Source organism: Megascapheus bottae, chromosome 21 (genome assembly GCF_031878675.1).
Source record: "Megascapheus bottae isolate mThoBot1 chromosome 21, mThoBot2.hap1, whole genome shotgun sequence".
Lineage (NCBI taxonomy): Eukaryota > Metazoa > Chordata > Mammalia > Rodentia > Geomyidae > Megascapheus > Megascapheus bottae.
In genome coordinates, this window is record NC_143529.1 from 28,954,019 (window position 1) to 28,981,312 (window position 27,294).

At 39.4% G+C, this 27,294-nt stretch overlaps 1 long non-coding RNA gene across 1 annotated transcript; it reads left to right on the top strand.

Annotated features, from left to right (window-relative positions):
* Positions 1–1,620: 1,620 nt before the first annotated feature.
* Positions 1,621–27,294, top strand: LOC150048851 (uncharacterized). Its single transcript, XR_016539108.1, has 3 exons — positions 1,621–1,708; positions 2,779–2,915; positions 26,791–27,294. It is a non-coding gene; the product is annotated as an uncharacterized LOC150048851 (long non-coding RNA).

A 27,294-nucleotide genomic window follows, 5' to 3' on the forward strand; every position in this document is an offset into this window, starting at 1 on the left:
ACCAAGCACAGTCATAAAAAGCTGTAACAGAGTGAAGGTGGGCAGTAACTCCATTGATTACCGGTGCTAGCCAAGTCCGCTCTTCAGTTTTGTTGCCTGCACCGGGATAAATTTTAGAGCTCTGCTTCCCAACCTTCCCCTCCTTGCCCCGCTTCTTTTCCAGCTAGATTTGAAAAGGACAAACTTCCTATTTTGAAATAATTTTAGCTTTACATGTATTCCATTACAGAGGTGATCATATCTTATGCTTACTGTTGTTTTTGTTGTTGTTGTTGTTTTCTTTGCCAGTCCTGGGCTTAAGCTCAGGGCCCGAGCACTGTCCTTGGACTTTCTCAAGGCTAGAGCTCTACCACGTGAGCCTCAGCACCATTTCCGGCTTTTTTCTATGTATGTGGTACTAAGGAATTGATCCTGTGTCTTTCTGCATGCTAGGCAAGCACTCTACCACTAGACCAAACTCCCGGCCCCTGCTTACTGTTTTTTTTTTTAATTTTATTTTTAATCTTTTTGTGATAGGTTCTTTTCATATCGCTTACAATGGTTCCAAACTCCTAATCCTCCTAGAAAAGTGATCAGGGGAGGAGTGGAGCATTGAATACTGCAGATCTTGGAGATCAGAGTAAGGAGTTCTCCCTCTCTGTCCCTAAAAGAAAAACAAAAAAGGTATGCGATAAATGGCTCTAACTAGGAAATAACAAGACAAAAAAAGCTATTGTAGTAGCTTGTTTAGTATAGCTTGCCTAGTTAACTCTGGGCTTTTTTCTGCCTTAGTCTTATGTTGTAACTATTGCATTCAGATGAAAAACGCTGATTATGGCAATTTCAAGATAGTTCCTGTCACCATGCATGCCTAGAGAGAAAATCACTGGGAGAAAGTATTAGCTGTCACTCAAATTCTATTCCCTCCTCTGCATCTTCCAGCTTTCCTTGCTTGAGGACATGGGACAGGGTATGATGGTATGAGGTAAGTCACTTTCTGTTTCTTCATGATCTGTTTTTTTTTTCATATATTGTTTATTGTAATTAATAGAAGGGTTACATGATATTTGCCAGATAGATGGTGCATTAATTCCCATACATTGATACCCTTTCACATGTCTTCAAGATCTGTTAGAAACAAATTCTTTGACCTTGGATGACCTTGGAGACTAGCTTTCTGAGTGTTAGAGCTATAAGATAATGAGATAGCTTCTAACTGTGGACTTTGGGTGAGTGGAAAACAAAATCCACTTTAATTTTTTTAAATCATTGCTTTATTTCCAATTAAGGATCCCAACCTAAAATGTTAATCTAGCAATGGTTATTTGCAACTTCATTTTTTTCCCAATCATGAGATCCAGTGGATATTTAGTGCATTTAGGTCAAAGAAAGAAATAAACAGCTAAAACAAGCCACCAAGTATCCACCCCCAAACAAAAAGTACCATTCAACCAATGAGACATGATTTTCATTTCTATTCATTTCTGTTACCCACTGAAATGTAAGATACCTTAGGAAAATAAAGCCTAGCTAGTCAGTGCTACTTGAAAACAGCTTCTATACACTTTTCTGAGGCACAACATGCAGTGAAAGTAGGCTGTTCACTCACACAGCTTTCCTTCTCCATGACAGTGGCAAAGCAGTGACAGAATGTTCGGCTCTGCAGAGAAACATCAAATGGATGACGCCACTGAGATCTTCAAGTGTGGAATATTTTAGAAACAGAGATGTAAGTACTGTCCTGGGATCCTCCTGAATGGATGTTGAATTTGGTGTGCTTGAACTAGTATTGTGTAAATGTAAATGTGTGTTGGGGTCTTAGAGCTGGAAAAATGGTAGCAAGGGGACCAAGAGCCCCAAGTGCTCCAAACAATGGGCAAGAAAATGCCAAGGTCAGGTTCCTGTTCTTTTTCTGAAAGTATTTTTATTGGGGGGAGGAATTAAATGATACAATTTAAAAAGAAAATCCTTGAATCATCAAGCTACTTTTCTACCCCAGTTCTGTATATACAGTCTACTTTAAAATGTGTGTGTGTGTGTGTGTGTGTGTGTGTGTGTGTGTCTGTGTGTTTACTGGGGCTTGACATCAAGCCTCAGGATTTCCCTCACCCCTCCAGAGCCATGTCTCTCCTTTCAGTGTTTTGCTGGTTAGTTGGATATAAGAATAGAACAATGTTCGACTACCTTACAAATGTAAATGTAACCCCTCTGCACGTCACCCTGACAATAAAATAAAAGTTTAAAAAAAATCACAGTTTTGTCAGGTTGCCTTTGAACTTCTTTAGTCATTAGATATTAGTCTCTTGAGTAGCTAGGATAAAGAGGTGTGAGCCAGTAGTGTTCAACTCAAAATTGTTATGATATGTATTTTATGTTTTCCAATTTATTATTTTAATTGATCCAAATCTGTTGTATACTGTGTGATAACATGATTCATGTACATAGTATGTAATGATCAAAGTTAGGGCAGTTAGCATTTCCATCTCCTTTAATAATTTTTTTTGAAATTTTTGGTAGCACATAAGGGCAATCATTGCACTTATTTGTGCGATATTTCAATGTATGTATGCAATCGATATTGATCAAATCAGACCTATTAGTATTTGCAACTCCTTGTTAATACTTCATATTTAGAGCATTTGAATGCCCTCTGTAGTGATTCATAATATATATGTATGCATATACATAGGAAGTTTTTGTGAACTATTATCACCCCATTGCTCTGTAGAACATTAGAACTTCTGTCTAGCCTTATTTGGGTACCCATCATCTAACTTTCAAGTCTCAATATCCCACCAGCACATCCTCAGAAGGCAAAGAAAAAGAGAGGAAATGAAACAGCAGAAGCTACTGGGTAAATGGAAGGAGATCAGAACTCTCCAGTCAAGAGACTATGCCAATTAAATTTGCATTTTCATTTGCCTTCTAGCTGCAAGGTGAGTCTGACTATGGGGAGTCAGTGGCACAGGCTGGAGGCCCCTGGCAGATTAGCCTGGACTGGGCTGACTGAATGGAATGATGGTGGCTACAAAATCCAGGGGACGGCACTCACAATGGCACTGAGGAAGGGTGGGTGAGGAAGAGTGTTTGCCCCAAGCTATGGGCTGGATCTTTTGGGAAATGCACATTTAAATACCCTCATGCAAGTTGGGGGAGACTCATCAGTGCACACCCCCTAAACCCATCCTCAGCCCTAGGGTTCCCAGTCCTGGTTCTGGAGGACTCATTCCAGAGCTGGGCATGACTTGGTACCCCACCAGACAGTGGCCAGGTTGAGGTGATTCTTTGCTACAATGGCTTGACGTGGAGGGAGGTAGCATTGCCCCCAGTAAGTGAAGCCATCGGTTTTAACAATTGAGTCTGAGAACAGAGTCGCTGCTGAGTGAACATGGTCCAATGAGGGCAGTCACAAAGCAGGCTTTTATACAAAGCCCCTGTGCTTCCTCACCTCTGTGATCAGAGATGTTCTAACCTTTCCCTCCACGATGGCCAGAAGCATCTTCAAAACCCCTCAGCATAGGCGAGAAAGCATGTCATATTTGTCTTTCTGAAATTAACTTAATTTGCTTAGTACAATGGCCTCTACTTTTCTCATCCTTCTCTTGCAAATGACTTAGTTTTTCATTATGGCTGAGTAAAACCTCGTTGTGATTATTACTGTATTTCCTTTATTGACTCCTCTGTTGATAAGCTCCCAAACTATTGTGAATAGTGAGGGGAAAAAAAGAAGAGGAAGAATATGAGAAACTATGTCTTTACCAATTGTACCAGGGTGCTAGAATTTATGAACTGTCAATCCCCCCAGGGACCACCTTGTAAATGGAGAATTACAACAACTTCAATAATAATCAAATGCTATGCTACTTTTAGTTCTAAATAATATAAACCAAGAAAATAAGTTTCTGTTCTAAAAGAAATAAATTTAAAAAAAAAGAACTAAATCCAGGTTATTCATCACTTGTATTTTCTACCAGCAATGAACAGAGAGGAAGATGCTCTGTTAAAAGGGTAAAAGCCAGTAGATATCTGGGGAAATGAGGGAGAAGGATCTTCATGATGGAAAGATCCATTATAGATGCAAAGAAGTAGTGAGACGGGGTGAGCAAGGATGTGAGAGTGGTAGTCTTTGTGCATAGCCTTCAGTGAGTGAAGTCAGGCAGGCTTTTGGACCCCAGCGAACCTTGCTGGAGATGAGTGCTGCCAATCCACTTGAGCATCCATTATAGCCCACCTCTTACAACATGGGATGGTTGGTAAAGCACTCTACTCTGCTTCTTGTGCTGTGATGACATGTTCGAGCTTGGCCCTAGGGTATTCTAGAATTCCCAAACCTATATGCTGCTAAAGAAGGATCATAGGCTATCAAATAGAACTGGGACCCCAGAGACTGATAGAATTGGGAGTGACTGTTTCGGGGAATCCTTCCCCGAAAAGCTAAAGGCCAGGAGAGAAAGCATTTAACCTGAGAGGCACAAGTCACAGTAGCATGCATCAGTAGATAGTAACTTTTTATGTATTTATTTATTTTTGTTGCTGGGCCAGGGGCTCAAACTCAGGGCCTGGGCACTGTACTGTTTTTGAGCTTTTTTTTTTGCATAAGGCTAGCACTCCACCACTGGAGCCACAGATCCTCTTCTGGCTTCTTGGAAATTAATTGTGGGTAAGAGTCTCGTGGACTCTGCTGCTTCGGCTGACTTCAAACGCAGATCTCAGATCTCAGCCTCCTGAGTAGCTAGGATTATAGGCACAGCCACCATGTCCAGCTGGATAGTAATGTTTTCAAGCAAGGAAAGGTTCACTTAGAAAGAAGCAATGTTACTGCCAAATGCTGCTGGCTTGAGGGACAGGTTTCACCCCACTAGAGAGAGGGATAGAAGGACTCTGAGCGGGTTTTTGGGTTCTGGCCTATCAGGGAATGGGAGATTCATCAGGAATGGAGATAGTGATCAGACCTATGGTGGTGAATGGAGCTGTGGCTCCTGTATGGAACACGTGGTGAGCTAAGGAACTCTACTGTATTTTTTTTAAATCTAGATGCATGACTGGATATGTAACATGACCTTAGGGTTGCAGGGTGCTTCTCATGGGCACAAACCTTTGTCTTTATAATGGGCATAGGGGTTCCTGCTGAGATATGAGAACAAAGCCACGTTCTTACAGGCTAGACTGGATTCCCCAGGGATCCTCTCTGGGATATTGCCTCCACCCCAACCCTTCCCTAAGCATCACAAAGCTGTCCACTGCACTGGGGACTCTTCCTCCACCACTGGCATTGGATATCATTGCCCTTGTGAATACAGTGATGTATTCTGGGCCTGGGAAACAGACCACTTCATCTGACTTCTGCTCTGAAGCTTCCTCTAAGTATAGTCCTGAATATATTTCCTTACCTTCTGATATCTAATTTCTTCATCTGTAGTCAAGAGAAATCACTCTAAAGTGAAGACAAGAAAATTAAATGAGATCATGCGTGTAAAGCATTTGATGTAAGGTATAGCACATATAATGATTGGATATGGCTGGGGGCTGGTCTTGAAGTTGAGGCTATTCCACAGATCTTGCCTGCCTTCTTATTATAATTTTGGCCTCTTCCCCACCTATCTGTAGTGCAGAGAGACTAACATTTCTCCAGGCTAAAATAGCTTAAGATACTCTAGGGAAACTCACCTGCTGGCTGTTGTGTAAAGAGACATTCACATGCATGTATCTTTTTGAAAGAGACAGGGTCAGCGCCTAAATTCAACTCAGCATGATCCTTCCTTCTTATCCTGTCCACCTTGAATGGAGAACAAACAGACCATTGACTCTGCTGGGGACACAGCGAGGTGACTTTTCTGAAAGAAAAGCTTGTGGAAAGATAGCATGGAGGACCGGTAGGGAGGTTGTTTTAATCATTCTCTGCGATTCACAGAAGAATTGAGAACAAGTTTAAGAACTGGAAACATATGAAAGACAATCCAGGAAGGGTAGTGGCATGTTATTATTAATAATAACAGGACTAAATTAAATAAATGATGAGAAAATCTCCAATGTAGGTGTCAACAAAATGTGTACAGATTATGAAACTGGAATAGGTTTGGAATTTACAAAAATTGGGATTGTTCAAGGTATATGTCTGAAGATTGATTTAGGCAGTAAAACACAGTGACACTAATATAGTAAGCACCCATTCTTAGCCTGGCTAGCTTTCTGGTTTCCTGGAGAACTAATGATCACTGAGCCATTTTCCCATGTTACTTTCTTTTCTGTTGGTTAGCTATTATTTTAATTATGAAATTCATCCCCTTTCAAATATCCTTTCAAATAGGTTTCTTTTAAAAATTTCATTTATTGTTGTTGGGGTAATGTTTAGAGGAGTCACAGTTGCATTGGCCAGGTAGTAGGTACATTACTTCTCACACAGTGATACCCCTTCTCATGTTTTTGTCCCCATTTCCCCGCCCCCATCATTTTGTTTTCCCCCTTCAGTTCCTATTTCAAATAGACAAATAAACTTATATGCAATATACCAGGTAACAAGGCCAGATGCAGTGACAATATGTGATTAACCAAAGGGCAAATCAATAAGTTTCTTTTTGCTCAGTTTGTGACAGTTGAGATTTCTATGTTGTAAGCAAAGAACCCCAAAGATACGGAGATATCCAGTCCTTTATGAGCTTCTCAAGGATGACTATACAATTTCTACCTGTCTTTAAAAACTGATCTCTTCTTGCTTAACACATGACTAAAATGGTGGTTGTTGGCATGGAGGTAGTTGTAACATTTGGAGAAGTCACCAGATGGTGACATTACATACCATTTTCGACTCCAATTTATCTCAAGGTGTGCATATTTGTTAACACTTGAACATATGCTCTATTCTCAGTATTATGTTCTAGCCTAGCTTTTCAAAAACCAAGTTATAGAATTTTTGGATGTGATTGAAGTAGTTCCTTTTGAAGTGACTCATTGGTATACCCTAACTTCAAAATAATTTATGTAAAAAATGTCTGAAGTCAAACAAATATTCTCAGAAGGTGAATATTTCCTAAGAGGATGAAGCAAATATGTAGATTTTATTACAGCTCCATCAGAAACCAATGATGTACACAGTGCTGTTGCTTATCCATAAACCTTTTGTGAATTATGACAAATGCTTTTTTGATGCAATAGGAAAGGCTGTCAGATAAAACTCTTAGGCAGTGGACTCTAACCAGCAGCCAGGTAGGTGGTAGGAAAACCCTCAACTTTGGATTACAGGTTCAACTATTAAGGTCAAGTAGAAGATAAAATGCTCCTGTATTTGTAATAAGATATTTTTGGATAGTTTTCATATTCTGACCAGATATTTTGGTAGAAAAGCCCAAAAGAAAAACAGAATGATAACACAATGAAGTCTGGTAATGCTATAAGAAATGTTCACTGACAAATGTCAGCCTCTGTCAAAGGAAACAAAATTTATTCCAAGTGAGTATTCCTCTCTGGGTCCAGGTCTGATTTTCTCTCCTTTTCACCCGTGTATTAGTTAGCTTGTCCACAGGAAAGATGAATTCACACATAAGACTATGGTTGACTGGTGTCTTTAGCCAGGTTTGTTCGTGTGTCTGAGATGACTTGAGTGCCAGTTCAGCAATTGAGATATCTGTTCTCTATCATTGTTGGATTGGCTGGTTAAGGGCTACTATAGAAAGCTCTTAGCTGGGACAAGTAGGCCTCCTCTACTCATCTTCCTGAAGGTGGTATGAGCTTGTTCACCTTGCTATGTCACGGTTTTGAGAAAGAGAATGAGGAAGTAGGCAGTGCCTTGTGAGAATAGAACTCAGAACTGGCACTTTCAGCTTTTTTTAATTAAAGAATTTATTAACATTGATTTTTACATCATATTTCAAATGTGTTTAACAGACAAACATTCAAGAAGGGAATCTCTATATACAACCACTGGCACTTAGATTTTAGAACATAATCAAAATTAGGTGTCCCTTAACTTTTTTAATCAAGGCTGATGCTCTGCCACTTGAGCCACAGCACCACTTCCATCCTTTTGGTTGCTAATTGGACATAGCCTTTTTTGCCCAGGCTGGCTTCAAAGAGTGATTCTCAGATCTCAGCCTCTTGTGTAACTAGGATTTCAGATGTGAGCCACCAGCCACCTGGCTTTTACTGACAAGATTCTTAATATCTTTAAGCCTTAAGTTGTCTCATCTATTAAGTGAACATTAAGTGCTATCAACCTCACAGGTCTGTCAAGGGAATACAGTTAGCATAACATATGTAACGCACAGATCCTGGCACTTCAAGTTCTACAGTGTGATGAATATTCACTCTTAACCGACGGTGGGGGAGACAGGGCGGGTGGAGTGAGCTAGTTTTTTTTCATATATTTTTATTGTAATTAATAGAAGGGTTACATTATATTCACCAGATAGAAGGTGCATTACTTCACAAACATTGATATCCTTTCTCATGTCTTGGTTCCCATTTCCTACCACTGCCCTTCATCTTGTTTTCTCCCCTTCCCTATCTGATTTCAAATAACCAATTAAGCATATATAGAATATATCAGATAACAAGGTGAAATATTGTAACAATATGAGATAACCAAGGGACAGCAAAAGAGATGAGAGATAACATAGTACATTAAGGACAACAGTCACTCATTATATGGCTTCTGTTTCTATATCCTGGAGGTCCTTTCACTTAGCGTCATATTATATGGCCTTATATATGTAGGTTTTGCTCTATTGTAAATCTCTGCTAGCAGAGCCCAAGGTTTCTACTGATTATGACAAATGAGGGAAACCATTGAGCCTATAGAACTGGCACTTTTAGCCTCCTACCAGGAACTATGAAGTCAAGTTGCAAAAATTGTAAATATAGACAAGCATAAAAACCATGGAAGCCTTTATTAATAACTCACACTTGGGAATGTTGCACTCTGCTAATCTGGTTTAGGGTTATGTGTGTAATGTCAAAGCAGAGGATGAAGTAGAAAAGGGTGCTGAAACAGAAATAAGTAGAAGAAAGAAAGCATTCATGTTGTTTGAATGTCAGAAAAAATTCTGGGGATTAAGAAGATAAGGGGTGTCACTGCATCTTGAATATAGAAAAGAAATAGTGACGGGAGGATATAGGGTTTGTGAGGAAAGAGGATTTGTAGATGTGTACCTGTACTGCAGGAATTTTATCCCTTTTAAATTCTAGGAGAATAGCAAACAAAGAATGAAATTTTCTTTAAGTCACGTTTTAGCTTTTGGACCATGCATTTTTAAACACAGTTCTGCAAGATGGAGCTATGTGAAGTCCCAGAACTTATTTGGATTAAACATTTAGATTTTTTTTTCAAGGAAGTCAGCTTTTTTTCAGTTTTACTAAACTGGAAGAAAAGTAGAACATTGATTCTTTATTCCCCCTCAGGAGAACTATCAATTATATTTAGATGTTTTAATACTTCCTGAGCTCTGTCAAGTCCATTATGTCAAAATTCTGAGCAAGTGTGGTGTTTTGGGAGACTCAGTGAGTTAAGTTTTTTCAACTATCTATGGAAATGTAAAGAAACGATGTATTGATTAGCTTCTTCTTGTATAATGCTGGCTGCTTTTTGAACATTTGATATATAGCTCCTCTAAGTCCACATTTTTGTTCACTTGTTTCTATTTCAATGGTTTAAGTGCCTGGAATCTAGACTATGTACAAAATGAATGGAAGGTTCCTGGAAAACAGAGTTCAGGGGTTGAGAATCATCACCACTCACTATCAAAACCATGAAAGAATTCTTGTGCTAGCTGTGAGCAAAAAAAGTTCAGGAACAGTGCCCAAGCCCTAGGATCAGCGCACACACACACACACACACACACACACCCAACTTTATCGAGTTGATATGAAGATACTACAGAATTCTCAAAGTTGTTCAAATAAGTACACTGTCAGGAAGCCATTAAACAAACAGAAACTTCTCTTTTTCTAGTTTATAGGAGGGAAATGAATGCACAGTGACAGTACAATGACACTAACTGTGCCACAAATCAACCTCAGGGATAGTTTTTATTTTCCATATCCTTATTCCAGAATTTAAAGTACTTAGAACTTAGGTGAGGAGAAAAGACAAGAGAAAACATCATAATGTATGAAGCATATTCTCGATATATGTGGGGACTTGGGGCCAGGTGGAATAGAGTCATGTCATGGCTAAAGTGGATCTTGAAGGCAGACACATTATCAGGAGGTGGAGACAGACTTGAAAAGATGAATTAGAGGGGTGGGGGCTGATGAGATAGGAAGAAGAGAGGACAAAGTCTTTGAAAGCCAAGTCAAGACACATAAGAGGGCCAAACCTTTAGTATAAACTAGTGTAACCAACAACTTCTGAGCAAGTGAGAGACATCATGAAGATGAACACCTCGGGCGATCGCCAGTGTCCTGATGTTGGGCCTGGACTCAGCTGTCGTCAGTATGGAGTCAGATGGATAGTGATGGAAGCTTGACATACTCATGTGTTCAGTATTAGGCCATTGGAGGGTGATAGAACAGGCACCCCATACTGTCCAGATTGATCCAGCTTTATCCTGACTCAGCTGGCTTGGTGAGCAGTGATCATCTTCTTAGAAAACAGGTTCCTGCGTATTGGATGTTAACAAACAAGGCCTCATTCTGCACATGTCTAAGGAATAGAAGTATGGCACTGTATGTACCTCCCCTGAAAGCTGTACAGTAGGTACAGTTTCCTTCAATACATGAATTCTCTAATAAATGTACACTGACTACGTTTTTTCCTATACAAACATTCTATTACATAAGTTAAGTACAGTAAGAAATGAACAATAGCTAATATTAACAGAACAATTATGATGATGTCATGTAATAAAAGTTATGAAATGCAATACTTTTTTCTCAAAGGCATCAAGCTGGGATGGTAGGAAGAGGAAGACCCTGGCTTTAGAGCTCCAGCACTGCAAACAATATCTTTGGGCAAATATTAATGCGTTGAGTTTGCAGTTGACTACAGGTAACTGAAACTGGAAAGTGAAGCCAAGACTAAGGACAAATGACTATTACTCTTGAAGGAGAGTGATACTAAAATTAAAAGAAAAAACAGAGTTACACTCGCAGTTTAAATTCTCTATAGGAATCAACTATCTAAAACAAACTTGCTATAAAAATCCATATGGTAGCTATAAGAAGTCTGAGAAGCAGGTGGGCAGGGATCAAATTGGTGATGGTTGTATGTTCTCATGTATCTAGAGTAAATGACAAGGAAATGAGAGACTGAACTATGTGGACCCTTAGTCAATGAGTGTTTTGTGAAGAGGGACCCACATTTAGAGTTGCTAGGTAAAATACAGGACATCTTGTGTAGTTCAGATTTCATATGGAAATAATTTTATATTCCACAGAACGTACTTAGACTTAGCAAATCATCTATTTACTTAAGCCTCAACTTGAACAATGTGCTTCCTTCTTATTTGAAGGATTTGGCGTCGCTTACTGTGTCTTAGTGAAAGAATGTGGTTAATAAATTTAGTCTGAGGAGCCAGGAGATCCTTGGCTTTAGGCTCTATCCCTCCAAACTCTGCCTTACTGGTCAGATTGCACTTCTGTCTCAAAATGCTCAATGTGTTACTCTTACAAGGACTCTTGTCATTGGATGTACGGCCCATCTTAGGTGATCCTCTCAAGGCCCTTCATTAGGTCAACAAACACTATTTCTTCAAATAAGTTTCCATTTACAGGTATCTGGGGTTGGGAGACATATTTGGGGGGGTTGATGAAAATTCATATGTCTGCAAAACATGAAATGGTGAGGAAACCTGGAGAAGAGGAAAATTTGTGAGTAAAGATAAAAATTTTTGGTGTGTTACACAACACCAGAAATGTGCATGATGTATTCAAACACATAGGAAATACTGTTATTCAGTGGTCCCTCAGCACTCAGCATTTTCAACCACATCAATGGCTTTACTTGTCTCTTAATGGACCATGGGCTTCTCTGGCTGGTGAATTGCACTTGCCCCAAGAACAGGTGAGTCAGACCAAAAATACCAAGGAGTTAATGTTCAAAGGAAAAATATCAACAGGATTGGTAGATATTGGGCCTAAATGACTCCAGCTTCTCAATCCAGAGTTCAAAAGCAAATTTTACTGTCTGTCAGAGATCACTAATGGAATTGAACGCTAATTGCCCACACTAATAACTTTCTCATCAACTACTTTGTCCTGACTTCCTTTTTTCCACTACAGGAACTTCTTGGGATCACCTCCCCACTAAACTTTGTAGCATGAATTTAGATCCATAATAACCCTAAGTGTTCTAGAGACTGGTTAATATGTCCTTCTTGAACAGCAGTTTCTGCATTTACCCACTTACATCAAAACTGAGCAAGAATGTACGAGTGAGTCACCTGTAAGTATTCTTCCTTCTCCCTGCTGTGTCACTCCGGGCTTCTAGATATGTGTATTATATACACTGATATAATGGTAGTTGACTAAGAATAGATGTTAAATCTTGGGTTTGGACATCTCTTCAGGGTAACATCTCCGAATTGAAACCTTAATTGCCCCATAAAATCCTATTCCATTGTGTACTTGAAGCAGTTTTTGGATAATGCAGTAAGCATTGGGACCAATAGATTCTATGATTTCATGATTTGTAGCCAGTGTCACATCTTTTGAAGTTGTAAAGGGGAGCCTTTACTTAATGCCATGTTAAGTGAGACCAATTTATCTGTAAACTTTTACTCATTATTACCAAATGTGGCCTGATGAGGAGGAAAGGTCAAAGTGTCACCTTTAAATCTATCTATTTCTATATCTGGATGTATGCCCTGGTCCTCATTCAGGGCAGATTTTGGTGGTTTTTGTAGAAACTTATTTTAATGGTGATGAGAAGACTAGGGAACTCGAACAGATAAGATGCAATTCAAAAATAAGAAAGCTGAGCTGGCAAATGAATCCCCTTTCCAATAGCTTTAGTTGGAAGAAGATGGACTATGTAGAATTTGGAGGGAGAATGATGTAGAATACCCCAGTGTACTCACTTTCAAAATAGGTGGCTGGGGTTATGAGGGAAACTTGGAAGGGTTTTTTTCCCTGTATGAAGTTAATTAGTCCCCAGGGGAACTGATTCTATAGCTCCAACTTCATTAGAACCATCCCAGCTGAACCAACTGGTTAAAGAACCAACCAGATTTTGGACAAGTATTAGCAGTCGATTCTAGATCACTGTAGGGGTCAAGTTATTTACTAAGCCAGGCAGTATGGTCACCTACAAAAATGTTACATCCTAGTGTGCAAAATCTGATACTGGGACTCCTAAGGAGACTTTGAGAAATAAATCCTGTTTATATCCACAAGATACAATAAATATTAGCTAGAAATGAACATCAAGGACTCTGGGACAGATTTGAAGAAAGCCAAAGGGTTCAGGTGTGGTCAGGATCTTCCATGTAATCAATAGACTCAGTAGCAACTATATATATATATATATATATAATTTTTTGGTCTTTTATAGCTTTTTTTTCCAGAGCCGGGACCCGAACCCAGGGTCTTGCGCTTGCCAGGCAAGGGCGCTTCTGATGAGCCAAGCCCCAACCCCAATAGTAGCAACTATATTTTATGAGCACTTTGTTTAGTGACACATTTGTTTAGCGTATAAAATATGAAGTTTAGTTCATTGAGCTATAGAGTGAAAGAGGGGAGATGGAATTCTCATTACTCCTAAATTATTTGAATAATTTCCCAATTCATGTGTCTTTTACTTCTTTTCTGCTAGGATGGTCAGTCTTTGTAATTCAAGAAGGAGACTAAATTCTTTGAGCTAGGAAAGTATCAGATGCTACATTTTCTGGGAGAAAGGTATACATTTGTTGGATTATCCAGTTCTGTAAGCCAATTGAATAAATCCCTTTTGACAAAGTAAATGTATATTCTATTGGTTCTGTTCCTCCAGAAAAGCTTAACTATAAATATATGGGCACCTCTTTATAATTCATATCCTTAGTTGTAATGATTTATTTGTTGATCTGTCCTACCCATTTGAATGTAAGCTTCATGAGAGCAGGGATAACATGATTTCACAATTAACTCTCTATGCCTGGTACTTGTTAATTATTTATTAAGTTTACAGTAATTGAATAAACAAACAGATTTTACAAAGACATGCACAAACATTTCATCAAAAGTCAAGGCAGGGGCGGGGAGTTTGGCCTAGTGGTAGAGTGCTTGCCTAGCATGCACGAAGACCCGGGTTCGATTCCTCGGTACCACATACATAGCAAAAAGCCGGAAGTGGTGCTGAGGCTCAAGTGGTAGAGTGCTAGCCTTGAGAAAGTCCAAGGACAGTGCTCAAGCCCTGAGCCAAGCCCAGGACTGGCAAAAAAAGAAAAAAAATAAGAAAAAAAAGTCAAGGCAGGGCCAGGAATTTGGCCTAATGGTAGAGTGTTTGCCTAGCATGCACAAAGACCCAGGTTCGATTCCTCAGTACCAAATACATAGACAAAGCTGGAAGTGGTGCTATGGCTCAAGGGGTAGAGTCCTATCCTTGAGAAAGCCCAAGGACAGTGGCTCAGGCCCTGAGTTCAAGCCCCAGGACCAGCAAAAAAAAGTCAAGGCAGAAAGCCTTTGATCTGCTCTGTGATCAGACAAGTCTTCCAGTCTTTCTGAATATCATCTGTAAAACTGTGTGACCAGAACTGACTGAACATATTGTAAAATTTTGTCAATGTGTTCATCCACAGTGTAGCTTCATATTGAGAATTTCTCTTTCTATATGGTTTTATCCTTTATTTTCATGGAGCAGCTTGTTTTGACCTGAGGCATATCTTATGGTCAAAATTGAGCAATGTCTTATTGGAAAATAATGTGTCTAGGTAATTATATTCTAGCAGTCATGATTTCTGAAACCACTTTCCAGAGAAAATATAGTCAGTCAGTGTAGAAATCCCTGATACAAATTAAATTAAGCATCATGGTCTATTCAAAATAGTTGCAAATGATACAGGAAATCCAACCCTACTGTACTCTGTTTAAAATATTTGAAACTCTTGAAGAAATGACAGAATTTACTATAGTATCAACTTGTTCTTTTTTTTTTTTGCCAAGAACAGAGGTATTGAAAAATTGAAAAATTCCCTTGACACTGTCATTAGTGAGGACAAAAAATATCAAATTCCCATTATATTTGTTTTTATTAAGCTGAGGCCCTCAAGAAGCCCCCCCTGCCAAACCCCAACAAACATGGCTCCTGATCCAGACACGAGTTCTCAGTGGAGCATGGAGCTCGGATCCCTTTGTGCAGGTCAGTGTCATTTTTATCATACAAGTAGAACAAAGGCTCAGTGGCATCAGCAAATATTTCCTGGTTGTTAAGATGTTTGGTGGTACCTGCCTATTACTTTTATTACCATTTATTCCCCAATTGTGACTTCTAGAAGAAAAATAAAATAAGAACTAAATTAACATTTACATTCCAGAATCTATATTTGTTAGTAGTGTTGCTTACATTTGCCTCAGTAAGTTGAAATAGCATTGAATTGACTGAGTGATATAAACACTATTCATAGCAGAGAAATGCTAGGGTACAGAGGACAGATGACAGGCAGGAAGGAACAAGGGCATGCCAAGTCCCCTGAGCAGTGTGGGTGGGGAAAGAAAATCCTCACAGAGACCAGGCTACTGTGTAAAGTTTGCAGTCCTTATGTGATGGACAGCCCACTTCCTTTCTCCATCGCGCACGATGGCAGAGTCTTCATCGGCTGTTTGAATCCATGTCCAGTGGGAATTTCAATGTGCTTTCTGTTCTAAGAGTGAAAGAAAGCTGTAGACAACACGTTGTGTCCTAGAAGGAGCAGAATTCTTTAGAAGTCCTGATTCATCAAAATTGTTGGAAGAGCAGTTTCACTGGATCATGAGGAAGTGTTATGTTTTGAAGAATCTCGGGTATTTATCCAGAAGATTGTAAGCCAGAATACAGTAAACACATTCACACACCTGTGCTATTGCTGAATTATTTATATAGCCAAGACACGGAAAGAGCCAACAACCTCGATACTGTTTGATGGATGAATGGGTCATGAAAATGTGATACATAGACACAAACACACACATATACACACATACACAAAATACATGATACACATGTAGTATGTGATATATAATGTTAAATGCGAAATACATATGTAATATATGATACAATATATGTGTGATGTATGATGTAATATTATAACTCATATATGAAATATCATATATATCATATCATATATCATGAGATCATAGGATATATATATATATATTTTTTGCCAGTCCTGGGCTTCAGCTCAGGGCCTGAGCCCTGTCCTTGGACTTTCTCAAGGCTAGAGCTCTACCACTTGAGCCCCAGCACTACTTTCGACATTTTTCTATGTATGTGGTACTGAGGAATAGAACCTGGGTCTTCGTGCATGCTAGGCAAGCACTCTACCACTAGGCCAAACTCCCGGCCCTTAGGATATATATCTTATATTTGAGATATATAACATATATGAGATATATGAGATCTATACAATAGATTTCATATATACATACATATATGCATATATATATGAAAAGAGAGGGGGGAGAAGGAGAGAGAGAGAGAGAGAGAGAGAGAGAGAGAGAGAGAGAGAGAGAGAGAGAGAGAGAGAGAAAGAAACAGGACAAGAGATGTCATTGTGGAGAGGAGAGTGAAGACCAATGGTCAGATATGTGTGCTCAGGGAGACAGGTGTTCTGGACAGAGGAACAGTAAGTTGTGAAAACCATGACAAAGAGGTCATGTCAGAATGTAAATGATTTTGCATTTGCATTGCTTATTTCAGAGATACTTTACACTTCCACCGGCTGATGGAGTGGGATAGTGTGTTGACAACTTTCTTCGACCATATCTATGCTATTCCAATCTGGAAGATTGGCTCAGTGCTACAATGCTTACTTGTGATGTGCAGTGCCCCAGACTCAATCACCAGAAGAAAAAAAGGCAAATGTTTTTCTGATACTTTGATAATAAGATGGTATTTTATTTATGTCATTTGTCTTTTGTATTTATATTAGTGTGTGTGTGTGTGTGTGTGTGTGTGTGTGTGTGTGTGTGTGTGTGTGTGTAGTGGTCTTTGTGCTTTAATTCTGGGCCTGAATATTGATCCTGGGCTTTAGGCTAGCACTATAGCACTATATTATTTAAGCCACAGTTTCACTTACAGCTTTTTGCTGGTTAATTGGAGCTAAGAGTTTCACAGACTTTGCTGCTCATACTGGCTTTGAACTATAGTTCTCAGATTTCAGCTTCCTGAGTAGCTAGGATTACAGGTATGATCCACTGGCATCCATCAGTAATAAAATTTTGAGTGTCTCCATTTCAGTCATTTATTAGAAGGTGCCTCAGGGCATGGCATAGTTTTGGGGCAGGGAGGTTTCAAAGTGTTCATGGGTCACCGCAAGTACTAGGAGTCCTTAGCAGATCATTGTATAGGGAAGAAAGCTCTGCCTGAGCTTGGACTTCACTGCCAGCTCTCCAGCAATGTGCTTGTGGAGAAGCTAATATATGTCCTGCTGTGTGTTGGGAGTGCCTGCCAGCTTCTCTTCCTTCCCAAAACTGCCAGCCCCAACATGTCCTTAGGACAAGCACCTTGCTTTCCTTGGGATAGCTCGTGACCCCAACCTGATCAACTAGCATAGCTCATTATTATGACCATAGTGATGGGTTCAGCCATAGGCACCGAACTCAAAGAAAGCCCATCAAAGCACCAGCATGAAAACCTCTTTTTGGAGCTGTAAGGACAAAGTAGGCTTTGGGCTATGAGAATGAGGCAAACCCAGCAGATGGAGAGAGAGAGAAAGAGAGACAGAAAGCGAGAGGAAGGGCAGGAGGGGGAGAGAGAGACAAACAGACAGGCAAATCTCACCAAACCTCACCAGATACAAATTTCAGAAATCTCAGACTTACCAGCCACGTTACCTTTATTTCTTAAGTGCTATTTTGAGTCAGATTTTCATGTCTTATAAGTAATAAATCTGAATTAATACGACTTTCAAAAGATGTTTTTTTTTCATTTTCATCAAACCTTTCTAGAAAAAATAGATCCAAATTCATTAAGCAGTAGGTTTTTAGAATGCCACTACACATTGTTCATTTCACTGAAGGGCAGTCGAGTAGCAATCCTGGTGACAGTTTAAATACATAATAGAGTATTTTCATTTCTCCAGTACTGATTATCACCCAGAAGAAAAGCCAAAGCTCACATGTAGGAACTGTTCTAAGAATGAGTTGCTTAATAGGCATTATTTTTTTAAATTTCTTTAGTTAATTGGACGTGCAAGTTTCAGACAACTTTGTTCTCATTCATAGAAAAAAAAACCAACCAACCCAACAACAACAACAACAAAACCCCCACAAATGTTCAGGTTGAAAAATTTGAAGAAACATATATTCCTTCTACTGTTTACATTTCACAATCTGAATCCTACACTGAAGAGGTTGGTATCCTGTATTTGTGACTTTAAAAATCAGTTCCCACTTTCTCCCTGTACATCAAAAGATAATTCATCATTTAAAACAGTGGGGTTATTTCCAGGCCACTTAAACTAATCCTGAAGATGAGTCACTAGAATTAAACCCTAGGAAGCAAAGATTCACAAGGAGAAGAGATGGGCCTGTGACCTCCTTTCCTGTCCTCCTTCACTGAAGTAGAACAAGAGCCCACCGCATGAACAAATTGGAAACCCTGTGGCTCCTAACTTCAGATCTACTTCTGTCAAGGTAAAAGAACTGAAGAAGCCCTTTAAATCTTCTGTTTCAGATGAAACTGCCCAAGATTTCTGCTGATAATTCCATGAAAACCTTTAGATAGATAGAAGCAGTCATCAGCTGATCTTCACACCTAAAAGACATGAAATGCCACTTAAGGGAATTACAGCAAGTCTCTGGGAAGAGAAGAACTATTTTGCTTTGGAATCTTAACTATGTTTGCAAAGCCATGTTGACCTCAGAAAACATGGAATTCTGTTTTTATAAAAACTCCCTCTCCTAAACTTTTAGTCATTTACTGAACATACCTAACTACAACATTGTAAATCTTGGGGACAAACCAGAAACAATTTGAGCTTGAGGAAGACATAAGCTCTCTCTTTGACAGAGGAAGAAAATGAACTGAGCACTTTTGAGATACGATCAAGGTCTCATGAAAATCTGTTAACTGTTTGGGGTGCCTTAGTCACTTGCCAGGCTGATGGCCTCAGTTTCAGTAGTTATCACAGATTTCACCTATCAGCTTGCATTTGCCTTTGCAAGGCCAGGAAGTAGATGTTGTATGCAAAAACAGTTTGCTAAGCAAATGAGTTTGGTCAAGGAAGGCTTAATTGGTAGAATAACACCCATCTGCTTGAGAAGGCTCTGAAGACGGTATTGAACTCTTCAGTACTACTTCCGGGACTCATTTTGATGAGCAGTCCAAATGTACCAGAGAACTCAAGGCAGGTCATTTTTTTTATTGGACAACATAAATATTAGTGTGTTTGTGTGTGCTTGGGGGGAGGCTACTATGTTTATGTTAGTCCTGTAGAATTTCTTGGTCAAAGTAGGAAAGAGAATATGATCTCATTGTTTACTGCATCATATAGTCAAGCTCATAGGTGCATCTTAAACTTTGTTCTGGGTTTAATCTGACAGGCTTTGCTTTTAATTAAAATATTAAGTTATAAAACTCAAGTATTTTACTGAGGAAAAAGTCCAGGCATATTGTTCCTGTTGTTTTATTACATCGTAAAACCAAAATGTCACAATTTAGGAAATACCAAAGTGCTATAACTTAATGAAATTTAGCATGTGGTTTTTGGAATCAAGCAATCTGACAATTAACTCTGAGTAAGCTTAAAATATAAATCTATGACTCAGAATGACAAAGGCAGTCCTGAATGGGTGTGCCTACCAGGAGTTATTAATAACTCTAAACTCAAGTGAGTTCAGGGAGTAATCAATAACATAAATGGGAAAAATACAATCAAGAACAGTAGGGACAATTATGAATCAGAAAAAAGTGCTCCTAAAAGAAAACCAGTATACTATATTAGCCAAAGTTTACTGAAGGACTAGATTAGGTACACAGACTGACAATGGTTAATTCTGATCTTGGCCTTGGAAGTAGATGAAAGAGTTAAGAAGTAGCAGTTAGAATCCTTCCAGGAAATAATGGTATTCTTCTATCTAGGGAGATGGAGGGACACAGTAATTGGCTTATCAACATGATTTATGAATCATGGTGACATGTTACTTTATCTTACAAACAATATGCAGATTTGTCACTCCCATGAAATTAGGAGGAAAGGAAATATATTAATCATTCAAACAAGACTGATTATCATCAATTGTTCTGGCTCCAAAGACTCTGGAGGTATTCTGTTAAGCTTCCGGCTATCATTTTGACCAGCATTCAGAATGTGCCAGAGAAATTCAAAGTTTCATTTTTAATTTGACATTACAATCTTGCAATGGTTAGCTTATACCTGTTGTTAGGCCAAGTCAAAATGTTGTAACTTAAAACAGTATTAGAGTCTTTAAGAAGCAACAGACTGTTAAAATTCAGCATTCACAAGGAAAATAAGGAGACAGGCTTATTTAAAGAATATTTTTGTTTTTGTTTTGCTTTGCCAATTCTGGGGCATGAACTCAGGACCCGGGCACTGTTGTTAGGCTTTCTCAAGGCTGGTGCTCTACCACTTGAGCCACAGCACCACTTCCAGCTTTTTCTGTGTATGTGGTACCCAGGAATCAAACCCAGGGCTTTGTGTATGCTAGTCAAGCATTCTACCACTAGGCCACACCCCCGGCCCCTAAAGAGTAGTTGTAAAGAATAGTTGGAAAGCTAATACAGAGAACGGGGTGTAAGGAGAGAAAAGGTTGTTATCGAAAGGTAATTTCTTTTTGGAGGAGGTGTTAAATTAGGATTAATGCCCACGATCAGTGATAGTGAACGGGCATGCCTTCCTAAACAGAGAAACAGCACTGATGCATTCAGATTCAAGGGCATTCCTAAGCTTTCAAAGAATTTCAGAGCACGTGAAAAATCCATTTGTGGATTGTTGAAGGGCAGTTAAGTCTCTTTTCTAGCCTCAGGAAAACTCCCCAAAATGCCCATCAGTTTGCTATACCAGGATGAGACCCTCAATCACGGAAAGATAAAGTATGTACCTGGAAGATGGATAACACTCATTAGCATTGGCAGAACTCTTGCTGGGTGTGAGCAGGAGGAGGAGTTCAGTGCTCTATTTACAGTGACATTAATTTTATATACCTCTTACTTCACAGATTAGGAGACTAAACCCCAGAGAGAGTGAGTACCTGGTGACATGATGTGTCTATAAGGGACAGGGTCATGAGCTAAAGCCTATATTCATTTCAATGTTCTCTATAACTACATTTGAATTCATGGAAATGGAGAGGTCTGAACAAGTGGGACTGAGGGGAAGCCGTGACTGGATTCTATAGAGATTATTTGATTGTTTGGTAAGATATAAGTCGAGCAGAGTTTTGAAGAAAGAATAAAAGAGAATGCACATTAAAGATTAGAAACAACTCATTCCCACCTGTCCCATTTGTACTTTACGATCAAACCACAACCAGTATTTGTGACTTGAGACTGGTATGTGCTGAGAACTTGGGTTAAGAGTCCTGCATGAATAGCATCTTCTAAAAAAAATTTATCCATGTCCTAACCCGTGAACCTTAGAATATGGTCATATTAAGATCATTGTAGATATAATTGAGGCTAAGCACCTCCAGACAAAGTCATCTTGGATTTGAGTGGGTCCTTAAGTCTAATGATGACACCATTTTAAGAGTTAGGATAAGAGAAGATGGAGATACAGCAAGGGAAGTCACATGAAGACAGAGCGGGAATATGGGAGTGATGTTTCGACAGCCAAGGAGCAACAGGATTGAGTTTCAATCCTGAAAATCCTGGACTCTGAAGAAGGAGCCAACTTTGCTTTTCCTTTTGATCTTAACTTTTCTATTAGAATATCATAGATGGGTGATGCAATATGACCCACTCATCCTCATCTTCATTCACTGCCTTTGTTAGATTTTCCCCTTTTCCAATGGTGCCTACCTTTTGATCCAAGCCTGTTGATTCTTGCTATTTATTTATTTCTTTATTTTCTGATCCAGGGGCTGGACCTGGACAGTATTCCTGAGCTTTTGTGCTCAAGCTAGTGCTTTATTGCTTGAGCCACAGCTCCACTTTCAGCTTTTTATTTTTTAAGTAGTTTACTGTAGATAAGAGTATCACAGACTTTCTTGCTCAGGCCCACTTTGAACCATGATCCTCAGATCTCAGCCTGCTGAGTAGTTAAAATTATAGCCATGAGCCATCAGAGCCCTGCTCAATTCTTCTTGTAATTGCTTTTTGTGTTCTAATCGTAAACAATTTAATATAAGCAACCCAAGATTATATGATATCAGGGATTTTATTTAGCCATTGGATATGGAGACTGAATAGTCCACTTTTAAGAAATATGAGATTCAGTCAACCTAAGGAATAAGTATTTGTGTTACTTCATGCTCATCTGTGCCAGAGTCATTGCAGACTTATCTCTTTTGGAGTCTTAAATAAAGTTAATGGTCTGACATCAACATATCAAGCACAGATCCATGAGGCAATGTCTCTGTGGACACCCTTAGCAAGCCTGCCATGGAAATGAGTCCCAGTGCTCTTAGAAGCTCTGAGATGTACCTGCAGTGTGGCAGCAGATCCAAAGCCCACCTCATAAGTCTGTAATGAGAGATGAATCACATTTTCCCAGTGGGTAAGAATCTCTAGCCTGAGCGATTTGAACAGGTACTGAGGGTGAGAGGCACTGCAATACAAGGCAATGTATGAAGAGATATAAAAATGAAACATCCCCACTATAGTACCAAATTCTGGTCTCTGCACTGTCTCAAATCATCTGACATCCCACACCAGTGCAGATCCATTTCTGCTCTTCTCTCCCTGATAAGTTTCCTGTGTTCTACCTTGGGGAAACATCTGCCATTTTTCTAGGAAGGTGAGACATGGTGAGCTTTCAGTTGGTGAAAGAGCAAGGCTGTTCTTCCGTTATTAATGAATACTCAAAAATATCTCTATTTTCTCATGTATTCCACATTTTCAGGAAATGTTTATAGACAGCCACATTTTTTTAGATGTCAGAGAAATAGCAGTGATTAAACAGATAAAGTTTTTCCTCATGGACTATGTAGTCTGATCAGAAGATATTAAAAATCACTAATGACAGATGAACATATAATTATCCAGGTGGTGATGTGTGTTAGGAAGGAACATCAGGCAAGAGAGGTATTCAGAGGATGCTGATGAAAGCTTAAGTCAGCTCGGGCTTCCAGGATAAATAACACAGATGGAGGGGCTAAGAGAATGGACATTTATTTTTTTTCATAGCTTTTTGGAGGCTGGGAATCCAGGAATCCAAGATCCTGATGCTGGCTCACTTGGCTCCCAATGAGAGCTGTGTCATAGTTTTTTAGGTGGCTATCTTCTTTGTTTTACTGTATCATCTCACGTGGAGAAAGGAGAAGGGAGAGAAAGTGAGGGGGGTGAAAGGGAGAGAGACACAGAGACAGAGAGACAGGGAGAGGCAGACAGAACACACCAGTGTTTGTCTTTGTTTATAAGGATATTAATCCTACCCAGTTAAGAATTCACGCTTAGAACCTCATTTGGTTCAGACACATTTGGTGTAGACACTGTTTATTTTATAGGATGGACAATGGACATTGGTCTTCTATGTAGGATGAAGAGTTCAGTTTTCCTGAACTCGATCAAGTGCCACTTCAGCCCTTCAGTCAGGGCATGGAGGACCTCTGCTGTCCTGCCAGTGCCTCTGACATCCCTTGCCTACCTGTGCCAGCTTTGGAATCCAGCGTGGAAATGCGTTGTCAGAGTAGGGGTAAGCCTGGCTAGCCCTCTGGTCCTCAGAGCAGCAGTGGAATGGAGTAGCCAGTAACAAAGCATACTGGCCACTACTCATTTGCATCGGGAGAAAAATGTGAATGACCTCTTATTTTTTAAATGAGAGTTTCATTTTTTAAAAGAAATATCCAAGACATCTTGTAATCATGGTACATATATCATAAAATGGACTTTGATTTTACCATGTTTTACTCTTAGCCACTTCCAGAAAGAGGCAATGACAGATTCATAAGCTTATTTTACTTTACCACTAGTCACATGCACACCAAGAGACATTTTTTTCAATGTGAAGTTAATCCTATTTTTTAAAAATTTACTTTTATGGTCAAGGTGACCTACAGAGGGGTTACCTAATTAATGCAATGAGTACATTGTTGAATATTGTTGCCCCTCCCTTGTTTTACTCCCAGTTTCCCTCCCCTGACACCTCCCACAAGTTATGAAGTTCATTTCCAACACACTGTCTTGTGAGTATTGCGGGTTGCATTGATTCATCCCTTGCCCTTTGTCTCACCATTTTGTTGTGCCCCTTCCCTTCCTCAATTCAGACAAACATATATACAAAACACAGGGTACTAAAATGAAATACAGTGACAACAGGGGATAAACCAAAGGGAAAAATACAAGAAAAAAGAAATAAGTTCACACAGTACATTAAAACAACAACAACTAAGACAAACCTCTTATTTCCATGTTTTGGATTTTATTTCGCTTAACATGATCTTATCTGGGTCATGGATCAAGAAAATATGATACATATACGTAACATATGTAATAGAATTATATGCTTCCATTGGAAAGAATAACCCCCAAAACATAGACTCCATTGTTTCCCTCAACTGTAATAATTGCTGTATGTGTAGGATAGTCCTAGCAGAGGATTCTATTGTTTAATGTCTTCTTAGTTATGTTGGTCAGAATTGTAGACTACTGCCTCCTGGACACGGGATCTTTTCAAAGAATTCAATGACTGGTTTTATTTTATAGGATGCCCAAACATCAAGAGAGGATAGTTACTCAGTATTCCCTCTCTAGTAATATATATCACACAAAGTAGACAAGAATGAGTTTCACATTAATAATAGCTAATGATCTAATGTTTTATTGTGTGTTTATGCTCAAGTTCTAGATCATTCTTCTCAAGAATAACTTCACTGACCATCTCCCATCCTCTCTCTTTATTGTGAGGAGAGGCTTTGAGATTTATCTCACTGAAATAAATATCTGTGGGAGTCTGAGGATGGGAAGTATATTCTTAGCAGGCCCCAGGAAATGACATATTGTAAGGAACATTGACTTTCTCTCTGTTTCTCAAAATTGTCATGCTAACCTCCATCTGGGGTCTTAGCACATCCTTCATTTTAACTGAAATGTTCTACCCTGGAATCTCCAAAGGGCTTGGTGATTTTTAGATATGATTATTTGTTGATGCTCAGATACTACTTTGTCAGGTGATACTCAGATACCACTTTGTTAAAGAGTCTGCCATTTTTAAAATTCTTATTTTTTGTTGATCATGGGGCTTAACCTCAGAGTTTGGGCCTTGACTCTGAGGTTATTCACTCAAAGTTAGCATTCTAGTACTTTGAGCCACAGCGCCACTTCCAGGTTTCTGGAAGAGTCTCATGGACTTTCCTGCCTGGTCTGGATTCTAGCCACAATCCTCTCATCTCAGCCTTCTGAGTAGCTAGGATTACAGGTGTGAGCCATTAGTTCCCAGCTGAGTGTGGCACTCATTTTCTTATGGCTATTGGAAATGATTACATTGCAAGTTTTTCATCACTTGAGAATTCTTATACTGTTTTAAAATAGTGACTTAGGTTTACTATGTCTTCCTGAGAACTCAAAGTAGCCACAGATAATCAAGGTCAGGCTTTTCTCCTGGGCCAAGTTTAATGGCTATAGATATGTGCATTTTCCTCACAGAATGAGGAATTGGGAGGAACTTCTGGGAAAGAATAGGTGGAGGGAGACAGAGGTAGAAGAAGTCAGCTACCATAGGCCTGTATAACCCTGGGTGCTTTTTCACGCCCTTCTTGCCATCATCCTGCGCAATCAAATGCTTCTGGTTCCCAGGGTTTCTCTTCTTAGATTTAGCCAAAGAAGAGTCACTGTGGAGGTGGTTGACAAAGCTGAAGAATGGATGGGTCTACACTGGAGTGGCATGTAGTGAAGTGGTTCATATAAAGGTGTAATATCTTCTCCTTGAGGCCTGAGATCACTAGCAAGTACCAAGAGTGTGGTCTGTTTCTCTCCTGGAATTGTGTAAAAGAGGGGAACTTAATGGAGTAAGTGGTAACACAGCCTGAGATAAGACTGCAGCCTGGTTTACCATTAATGCTCTCCAATACTAGTACAAATTAATGTTCCTAAACCTTTTACTAGGTCTTGAGGGTTCCTGCTAGGGGAGGGGCACAGAGGTTAGATTTGCAGTTTTGATCAAATGACAACAAGGAAGGCACAGTCACCTGGATAATGTTAGAATGGGTCCATTTTCCCCAAACAAATTTTGTAGTTTCAATCAGGGCCTCAGCATCAGCATATACCAGATTTATTTTTTTAATTTTATTTTTTCTTGTCGAGGTAATGTATAGAGGGGTTACAGTTACATTTGCCAGATAGGAGGTGCATCACTTCTTACACATTGATACCCCTTCTCATGATTTTTGTCCCCATTTCCCTCCTCCCACCTCCTCCCAATGACCAGATTTATTTTTATACTATCAGCTAGAAGCCTCACTTGGCTAAGGCACAATGGCTGGGAAATTCATGGCATTCCTTGATTTCATTTGTTTCAAAGAAAGTTTTGACATGGTAAGACATGTGTCCAAGATTTTATTGATGCAGATGTTTTGTTTCGTTTCAAGGCAAGATTGCAAACAAGACAGTGACTCAACGTGCATGAGTTAGAAGAGGAAGTCTCTAAAATGACCCAGAGGGCTCTCCAGTACATTGAAAAGGTCAACTGCATAAAGCTGAATGAGCGGGAGATGACTAAGCATCAAAGCCAAAAGAGCATACTGTGAATGTTAATGATGGAGCATGGTGCAAAGGCTCCATGTTTACTCTCAGAAGGAGAAGTTGGATATGAGGGGGTGGCCATGACGGTACTGGTGGCTTTACTGGGTTCTAGTTTGTAACGCTTTGGATAAATCCTCAGGAGTAGAATTGCTGGATCATAAGGTAATTCTTTGTGTAGTCTTCTGAGGAACTGCCATTTTGCTTTCCAGAGTGATTGAACAAGCTTGCAGCCCCACCCACAGTGTATTAGAGTCCCCTTTTGGTTGCATGTTCACCAGCATTTGTTATTGTTTGATTTCCTTGATAATGGCCATTATAAATATGATGAGGTGGAATCACAGGGCTGTTTA